Raw genomic sequence first — 10,480 nt, forward strand, 5'->3', positions numbered from 1 at the left:
CCATTTTGTACAAATCTTATCTCTTAATTTATGCCCTAACCCACGTGTCCTTGAGAAATTCCCGCTCTTTTTTGAGTGCCTCGGGATCGCACTACCCTCGATATAGGTCGAGTCAGGTCTTCGATCTGCTTCCTCGAGGTGTGTGTGCTCCACCTGGGTCTGATCTCTACCTCGAGTCGCCCGGACTCGGACACATAGCCCAATTTAAAACTTCGAAATCGGGCTCCTTTATTTTGACCGTATACAAATAGTCTCCACGTTTCTTAGAATGAAATGATATGAAGCGATTTGGATTCCCGAAGCCCCTAGTGATGATGTCATCCTCGTGATGCCAGCGTTCGAAGTGAGCGAAACGTCATGTCAACATGCTTTCCCAAAACATCAAATACATTTAAGCTTTTGTCGGCCACTTGCGCCGCCGGCTCTGTCGTCAGCTTTCTATAAATAAGGGGTTACTTGGTTGAACAAAAACTATATTCATTCCTTCTTCATCTACTTTTAGCCCTTTCCTTGCTTTATCTCTTCCTCCAATCAACTATCTTTATGGTTCAAATATGTGACCACAAGGTCACATGGCAGCAATTTTATCAGTTATGCCAAGACTTTCTTTTTCAAAGCTTTGGCTCGAGACAACGAGAGAAAGGCACCGAATCATTCCCGTATAGAAGATATGCAAACTTTACACTGTTGCTTATCTCTCTTAACTTCAACCTGGTGTGGCGCTTCATTCCTTTTGCTTTCCATGGAATGAGGTGGCACTACCATATACTAGTTTTTGCATCCCACACCGAAACAGAGTTCTGAGGATGAACACTCTTGGATTGTTGCTCGTGCATTTTACAACCCCTTTTGGTTTTTCCTTTTGATTGTTCTTTCTTAATATATTATGGCCCAAAATTTCAACGGAATGCTCAATCTCGGCTATCGGATATATAATTGCATTTATCAAGGACCTTTTGGCAAACGTTTCCAAAAATCGGGAATGGTGCCCCCGACAAGAGGATGTTGGAGGCGCTGCTCTCGAGGTCGTGGCCATAAAAGTGAATTAGGATCTTTGGCTTTTGTTTTTTGCTTCTTCGTTCCTGTATAAGTATCTTTCGTGGGTGCCATAGTTATACTTTGTAATAATCTCTAGGAAGTATAAAAGGATCCTTTTGCATCCCTTTCGGCCCATGCTAAATATTATTTTATCTTTATTCGTAAAAGACTCGATTTTATGATTTTAACGACTATCCCAAATATCGAGCTTAAGACATAATAAACCCTTAGGTTTTTAATTGATCAATACAATATACCTCAAGGTTTTTGTTAATCCTCGAGCTGAGCTTGAATGTAAACTCAGAACTTCGGGATTCTCGAGCCCGAGTTAGGTGAGAGCAAGGTCTCGAGATGAAGTAAATCCTTAGATTTCCTTTCAGTCCCCGGGTGGGAAACTTCTCCACCTCGGGTAACCCTTAGGCTTTTACAGTTGAGTGGGCATTTGCTTGAACTTATAATAAGGATAGCCCTTAGGCCTTTTCAAAATCTTCGAGTGAGCGATTCCTCAAACTCGGATAGCCCTTGGGCTTAGTGACCGAGTGGATACCCTACTCGAACTCGACTTATAGGCTGCCCTTTATGATTTTTGATGAATTAATCCTTGATGCCTTGGTCCTGACGCAAATATCGTTATGTCAGCAGTTGAAATGACTGAAAAGTTGCTTTTTGTATGATTCCCAAAATTATTAATTGGAGGCGGCTGATGGTCAGCCTTTTGGCTTCCTCAGCACGCTCAAATGACCTTTATAAATATACAGATTCCACAACCTTACAAACTTTATTCCCATATTGTTTTCAAAGTCTTATTACCCTTTTTTCAATCTCCTTGAACTCTCTCTTCTCTTCACTATCAACACTCTTCATTTTCTTGGATCTTCCGTATTGCGATGGCTAAAATCTCTAAGCTAGTTTGCCAAAAGTAAAAGGCTTCATCATCTTCTCGATCAACCAAGGGTAAACCGGTAGTGCCTCATCGTATCGGGAGTGTATTCACCTGCCATGTGAAATAACATCCAATTTTAAAATCGAGAAACCTATTTTGACTCCAGGCCGATGCGAGCCCATGTCTCGATATGTTTGTCTGGTAACCAAGGCCGAGCTCAAGAAAGTAAAGGAGGATTGTAAATGGGACAATAAAGAAATAGTAATTCCTTCCTCCGAGGAGGACATCACTACATATAAAGCGGGGTACCTGAGCATACACCTACCCATTCACGTTGGGCCATGCAATTCCAGCTCAAGGTCCCATAGATCCAGTTATTCTTGACTTTTGCCAACGATACCAAGTGACGCTCGGCCAGATCTACCCCTCCTTCTGGAGAATCGTTTACTTAATCAGGTTCTTTTCGAGCCAAATCGAGGGGATGTCCTTTACCCTTGATCATCTAATCAGACTGTACAGTCCTCGACTTTATCGTGGGGGCTTGATAAAATTGCAACACCGATCTTTAAAATTTCTTTTCGCTAGTATCGATGAGGACAAAGACCGTGGGTGTATGAGCCGGTTTGTCTGAGTCAGGACCTCTGAACTGATTCCTGCCGATTGGATATCGTTCCCTAAAGAGTGAAACATGAAACGTGAGTACGCAGCAGGTTTATACCCTGCTTTTTTTTCTTTTCCCTAGATTTATATTTTTCATTGGTCTAACCCCTCTACGATGGTGCAACTATTGCTTGGTTTCCTGGTGGGGTCTCAGGCCTCGAGGGATGGGTCCGAAAGTTGGCCTCCGCCTCCTCTTACTCGGAGCGTTGTTGGCAAGATCTGGCCAAGGGTCGATGGGAGGCCAAAAACCATGGTGAGTTCTTTTGTTTATTTTCTTGTGCTTCTGCTACGGGATACTGACCTTAGTTTCATGTAGGTCTTGGAGACGCTGTTGATTTATGGTCGGCCCCGGCTGATGAAGTGGAGGTTCCGAAGCCTTCCAAAGAAAGAAAAAGAAAAAGAGAGTCATCTGAAAATCCCCCGAAGCCAAAGAAAAGCGTGGCTCGAAGGCCTAAGGTCGATACAACGGCCTTATCTCCGAAAATGGCCCAACTCCTTCGGTATTAGGAGGAAGAAGTAGATGATGACTACCTGTTGGTAACCCGCGAAAAAAGAAAAAAACGATACTTCGAAGCCCATCGATCCGGTGGCGGTTGATGTGGCTCAATCCAGAGCCGAAGAAGTTTTTGAGAGGAGTTCAAACAAAGTCCTTGAACCATCATCTAGAAAGAAGGCACCTCGCCTAGGAGATCATTTGGAGGGCGAGACCGAATGACTTGACCCCGAGCCTCTTCAGATAAGAGAAAATGCCCCAAGTGGATCACTTGGGGTGATCAATGTGGATGATTCGCCTCCTGGCCCCGAGTTCTCCGAGGGACAAATCCGAGATGCCCATAATATGAGGTCTTCTAAACTGGAAGCAAGACACGAAGGGCACGACATCTTTCGAGAATGTCTCGCATGGCTTGACGATGGTCCCGACCTCGATGCCTCTTTTATTTTCGATGAGGCTCGTAGTCTCTTTAAACAAGTGAGTTTCCTATTTTTATGCATGCGCCTTTGTTTTAGTTGTTCTGAATCTATCTTTCCTCCTTTTTCATGAAGGTTGTGGTGCTCCATAATAGGGCATTTTCCAAGTCCCAAGTTGATCTTGCTCGATGCGAGGCTGAGCTCAAGAAGACTTTGGAGGAGAGGGGTGTCGTCAAAGCTCTCTATGCTAAGAAAAAGATGGAGATCTACGATCTTCGAGTTGAGCTGACACATGCATTCCAGGTCGAGCTGAGTATGTTGAGAAGGTACCGCAGCTCTTGAAGTTCTATTACGTACCTATTTGTTTTAGCGACTAACACTTTTAATTTCGCAGTTTTATCAGAAGGACGACTTGGAAGCGCAGCTTCGAGGAGCTTAAGATGAAAGAAGCCGAGACCTTGGGGTGGAGGCAAGGCATGGAAAATCTCGCTTCTGAGAAAGAAACTCTAAGAGAGCAGTTGTCTTCGCTCGAACACCAGCTTCGAGGTGCGAAGGAGGAAAGCCTAGCTCGGGGTCTCGAAATTGAGGAGCTTAAAGCCAGATCTGCGGCTGAGATGGCCAAGGTCAAATCTGATGTTGCGACAATTATGGCTTCGTATCGAGCTGATGCCGAAGCAGATAATGCTCGGGCAAGAGAAATCTCTTCTACGTCAGAGGCTAAGTTATCAAGTACCCTTGACCATGCTAGGCGATAATCCCGAAGGATGACCCTCGAGGAGATATATGCCCGCAGCTTCGATCTTTCAGCCAATATTAGAGAAGATTTTATATGCCCGCAACTTCAGTCTTTCAGCAGATATTAGAGAAGATTTTGAAAGAAGAGACGGACGCTCTGCTTTCCGATAAGGATGATTCAACTGATGCCTATGAGAGTGAAGGATACGGGGATGAAGTCCTCGAGGGTGGGGCTTTTGAAGATGCGACTCCTGAAGATGCAACTGTTAAGGATGTGACCACAAAGTAGTTTTAGGTTACTTTATCTTGTTTCCTTGTAAGCCTCCCTTGTGTAAATATTTCTTGTAATCATCTTTTGGAAATACGAGGGGAACTTTTATCTTGTTTTTTTGTTCGTGTTGGATTTACCATTGTCTTTATTTATGGAAGACTTCGTTTGAATGATTAGTCCGAGGATTGGTTTAGGGTTCGGGGTGTTATAAACTCTTAGATCTTTATCGATATATATGATAATTTTCGAGCTAAGCTTAAATCAATCCGATGTAAGCTCGGGATATTGTGAACCTTGAGTTCGGATCGAAGTGAGAACAGAGTCTCGAACTATAAGTTTTTGGCTCTTAAGCCTTTTGAAGTTGGCCCTTGGGAACTTATATATCGGCTCTTAGGCTCTTTAAGTTGGGTCATTTCGACCTTTAAAATGGCTATGTAATTTTTCCCTCATTTCGGCTAAAAGACTTAGTGAAATTTTAGTTATGCCTTAGCATGTATTTTTGTACCCGTTAGGTTTTTTGAAAGCTCGGTGTATCGAAACCTTATTAGTTATTTCGTTTGCGTAAGCATAATCGAATACCTCTAAAGGTTTTTCCGAAGGCCGGCATTATCAAAGCCTTTGGATCATTCGAGGGCTAATTTATCGGAGCCCATGGGTTTTTCGGGGGCTGAATTTATCGAAGCCCTTCATATTCTGCTTTTGCCGAGGGTAGCCTGATTTAACCGATTTTTTAATAGTTAAAGGCCTTTAATTTATAGCGGAAGTCGGACGTCTCCGAACCGTGTGATTTTGGTCATAGCCTTTATACGACCGTAGTCTTTAGTGTGGCAGCCTTTGGGTACGTCACTTGGACTTATTTCCCGTTAACTTTCCGAACTTGTTCGAGAAGTTAGTCCCCGAGAATATTGGCCTTGGCCTTTGTTTCGAGGAGGTGCCTCTTTGAGGTCTTATAAATCTAAAATTTCGATGATAGTTCCCGAGGATACGGGGTGTTGCTATGTTTTGGCTCTTAAGTCGTTCCCATAGGATGTAGAGTTTGTGTAATGGTAGACTTCTTTGAAACACTAATTGTTTTTGATATTAACAAAATTGGGGTACATGTGTACATACTTTGTTGTTGGGGATTGAATGCTATATGGACACGGTTCATTTGGCCGTTTGGCCCATTACAAAGTTTTCCTATCGAGGTCCTCTTAAGCATGAAGTATTTTCCTTGAAAATATAACCTCCGAGGGTGATGCACCCCAGTATTCGGGGTTGATAAAAAATGAAACCCTGGATACCGTTGAGTTTTCCTTAGGCAGCGCATAGTTGTTGCCTCGTTAAAAACCTTGCCGGTAAAACCCATTTGGGACAAAATTCGAGACAACAAAAAAAGAGTGCAACGCATGCTTTAAAACCTACGGTCTTTATGTAAGAAGGGGTGTCTTCGAGATCGCGAGCCTTTGAAAGCTTCTATCGTGCTGAGCTTGTAAGATCCTTTACCAACGACTCCAAGGTCTCGCTATCCGTGATCATGGTATCTTCGAGATCCTTGACCTGGTCGGGGATGATTCTTAATGCCTCGATTTGACACCATGAGGCCAAGAAACTCACTCGTGCCAACTCTAAAGGCACATTTCTCTAGGTTGAGCTTTGTGCCGCATTACCCCGAAATGCTGACTGTTTCCTGCAAATGAATTAAAATGGTCCTTTGTGCACAGGGACCTAACTAGTCATATCATCAATATAGGCTTTCGTTATTTTACCTGTTTGTTCTTCGTACATCCTGTTGGCTGGATGTTGATACGAAGTTTTTCGAATTGGGGGCCTCCCTTTTTGTTTTACCAATTTAAACCTGTGACTGTTGCTTAGTCTATGTGTGGTGATTTAAGGCTGAATCCCTGTCATATCTGAACGGGGCCAAGCAATGTAATCCATTTTATTAATAATAAACTAAATGAGTTTTCTCCTGAGTTCGGGGGTTAATCTCGTTCCCAGGTGTACCTTTCTTTTGAGCGGTTGACTTGGTAGCATCGGGCTTCTCGAGGGCAACGGAGGTTCGAGAATCTAGGAAGTTCCCTTATTCGCCTTCGGTTGCCTGTTTATCCTACTTTCGTCTGTGATTGCTACTTAGCCACCCATTTATCTTTGAGGTTTGACTTCTCTGAGGTCAAGGGTTCTGGCAACGACACCGCTTCCTCGATTGAAAATATCTCTTTTGCAGCATGTTGTTCTCCGTGGACTATTTTCACTCCTTCCTTTGTTGGGAACTTCATCATCTGATGGAGGGTCGACGAAACTGACCTCATGTTGTGTATCCATGGCCTTCCGAGGAGTGCATTATACCTCATGTCACCTTCGATGACATGGAACCTAGTGTCTTGTAAGGTTCTGGCTATATTTACTGGCAAAATAATTTCTCCCTTTGTTGTTTCACTTGCCATGTTGAAACCATTCAGCACCCTGGATGAAGGTACAATCTGATTTTACAGGCCGAGTTGTTCCACGACCCTCGATCTGATTATGTTCGCATAGCTATATGGATATACTAAAACACGTTTAACCTGAACTTTATTTAAAAGGATAGAGATTACTAGGGTGTCGTTATGCGGCTGGGATACGTCCTCTACTTTCTAGTCACAGAACGATAGGGCGTCTTCGGGCACATAGCTCCTAGTCCGTTTCTCTTTTGTGATGGATACTTTGTTACATTTGAATATAGGTCCTTGTGGGATGTCGACTCCACTGATGATCATGTGAATGACCTATTGAGGTTCTTCGGGTTCATTCTTCCTATTTGCATCTTTTTACCGGAAATGGTTTTTAGCCCGATCATTGAGAAATTCATGAAGATGCCCTTTGTTGAACAATCGGGCTACCTCCTCCCTAAGCTACTTGCAATCCTCAGTCCTATGCCCGTGAGTACCATGATACTTACATATTAAGTTGGGATTCCTCTGAGAAGGGTCGGTATGTATAGGCTTGGGCCATCTAGTATCTCTAACTTTGCCAATGGCTGAGACGATACCCGAGGCATCGATGTTAAAGTTGTATTCTGACAATTTGGGTGCCTCCACCAGTCCCGAGCGCATGTCGAACCCGATTTTTGCTCATGATTCCCCGGGCATTTTGGCCTCGATCTACTCTTCGATCATTCCGAGGTGTATTACGCCTTGAGATGTTCTTTCTATCTTCGACGTACAGTTGATATCTTTCCTTGTTGAATATTGATCCCCGTTCTGTGTCCCTTGGGGGCTTGGTTGCGACTCTATTAGGGTGAACTGAGCTCGAGGGGGCTCCCAACTGGTCGTCTTCGACCCTAATTTTTGATTGATAACGATTGTGCACATCCGAACATGTCACATCAGGATATTCAATCAAGTTCTGTTTCAGTTGTCAAGATGCAATCGAGCTTCTTTCATTCAAATCTTGCATAAAGGCATGAATTGCACAGTCATCGGAGACCGGTAGTAATTCCATCCTTTCCATCTGAAACCGGGACATGAACTCCCTTAGTATCTCGTCATCCCTTTGGTTTATTTTGAAAACGTCCGATTTTCTTATGGCCACCTTTATAGCCCTGGCATGTGCTTTCACGAAGGCACCCACCAATATAGCAAATGAATCTATTGAGTTAGGAGCTAAGTTGTGATACCATATCATAGCTCCCTTTGATAGTGTTTCCCCAAACCTTTTCAATAATACTGACTCGATTTCATCATCATTTAAGTCATTTCCTTTGATTCCACAAGTGTATGAAGTAATATGTTCTCTAGGGTCAGTTGTTCCATTGAATTTTGGTATATCGGGTGTAGACACGTGATTTTTGACCCTCCCCGGAAATTTTCACATTTTTAGCGTAAATATTTAATTTAGGTCTAATATAGCTATTATAGTTATTTTAACTATTTTTACTTTATTTTCATCGCAAAAGAAAATTACAAAATATATATATATATATAAATTTTAGTTTATGTATTTCTCATAAACTTGAAAAAATACAAAAAATATTACTTTATATTTTATCTTTATATAAAAACGAAAATTACAAAAAAAATAGTTTTATTAATAATTTGTAGCTATTTTAATCTTGAAAAAATATTAAAAAGATATAGTTTTGTTTTAAATATTAGTCTTATTTTTTATAGTTATTTTGCTTACATAAGATTAGTCGAACAACGTCGTGTTCTTATTCTCGGGTCCGGGCAAAAGAATAATATTCAGGTTCAAACTACCCGGTTTTAGGCCTAATTTTCGGACCTAGCCCATAATAATCCGAGTCCACCACACATGGGGGACACGCGGGGGAACACGGACGGAACACGACACACGGGGAACCCCACCACGCGTGGGGGACACAAGTCTTGAACCCCACCACGCGTGGGGCTCATTTTTCTTGGCATTGGGTATCAAATACACGGGCAAACACAAAAGGAAAGGGATGGACTTGGAAATTTTTTGAACGAGACTATTGATCTTCTTCTTCCTCAAAGAAGAAGAAGAAAACCCTAGCGGAAACCTACCCAAAAACCACCACCCACCCCCCACCCCCCGACGCCATAACCTCCACCCAAACGACCACCCCGTCTCCTCCCAAACTCCGTCGCAACCAACTCCCTCCATCCCGTCGACCCTACTGTCGATCACTGTCCAAACCACCACCAAACAGACCCCAAAAACCCACCAGCTCCTTCCGTTGTCAACTGAAACCAGTCACACACCCCTTGACACTACCCGTAACCTCTACCCTTCCAAACATCCCCGTCGAGCAGCAGTTGTCGCTGCTGCTGCTGCTTCACGTTCTTCTTCATCAACCACCGTGACCAGCCCCATAACCCTCGTCTGCCTCACCAGCAAAACCGCCAGTTCCCTCGACCCCACTCCCCCAACGCCGGAATCACCATCAAACGACCCTTCCATCAGCTCATTCACCAGTCCGGCAGCTGCTCGTCGCAGCTGTTTCTGCCTCATGCTTCACCCCTTCCAGCCTCATCGACCACTACCCAAACGACCTTCCATAGCTCCTCCTTCCTCGCATCCAACGACCCCTTTCTGTTGCATTTCTCGAGCCAACCTGCTGCGTCGAAAAATCCAGCAGCAGCTAACCTCTCGAAAAATCCAGCAGCAGCAACAGTTTTTTGGTCCAAGCTTTCTATTTCCATCAAAGTCGTCTTCGGTTCGTCGAGGTCCGGTACGTTGAGCTTGACATCGAGGTTTCAACGTTCCGTTGTTGGAGAGGTTTCCGATAGTTGTCGGTCCAGTTGGTTGTCGTTCTTGCTTCAAACAGGTGCATACGCATTTCTAAACTTGTGATATTTGCTTAAATGGAATGAAATGATATGGATTTCCTATGCATTGTTTGTGTATCGGCTTTGTTGAATTGCTCTTCATTTTTACCATGGATATTATTACCTATTAGAATTGTTGTATTTTTGTTTAATCTCGGATGGCTTCACTAGTAGAAAATCGTAGTTGTTTTAAGTTTGCCCCTTAAAAAAAACGAGACAAGCTTCGCCAAATAAAAAATGCACAGATTGCGGAGCTCTCACAAAATATATGTGTTAAATACTTAGATTCCGGGACGGGCCATTTAGCAAATTTCACGGCCCTACCCAAAATAATAATGCGCTAGTTGCTTTAGGCGCGCCTTTAATAATTTATTCTCCCTAACTCGGGTGCACATTTATGTGACCCAAATCCAAATCTCAGCGGAGTTGAAATGTGTCTCTAAAATCGCGGGTACATTGATTGTAACGTGGTTCGAGATGCATGTCCGCGACGTTGCAAATTCCTTTAAAAAATAAGAATGAGATGAGCCTCGCCGAATAAAAATACAAATTGCGGGGCCCTCAGTAAATACTTGTTTTAAATTACTTAGAATTCAGGAGGGCCGTTTAGCGAATTTCACGGCCTTCCCCAAAATAATAACACGATAGTCTCTTTAGGTGCGTGTTTAATAATCTACTTTCTTAAACTTGGGTGTGCATTTCATGCGACCCAAA

Source organism: Nicotiana sylvestris, chromosome 12, assembly GCF_000393655.2.
Source record: "Nicotiana sylvestris chromosome 12, ASM39365v2, whole genome shotgun sequence".
In the NCBI taxonomy this organism is placed as follows: domain Eukaryota; kingdom Viridiplantae; phylum Streptophyta; class Magnoliopsida; order Solanales; family Solanaceae; genus Nicotiana; species Nicotiana sylvestris.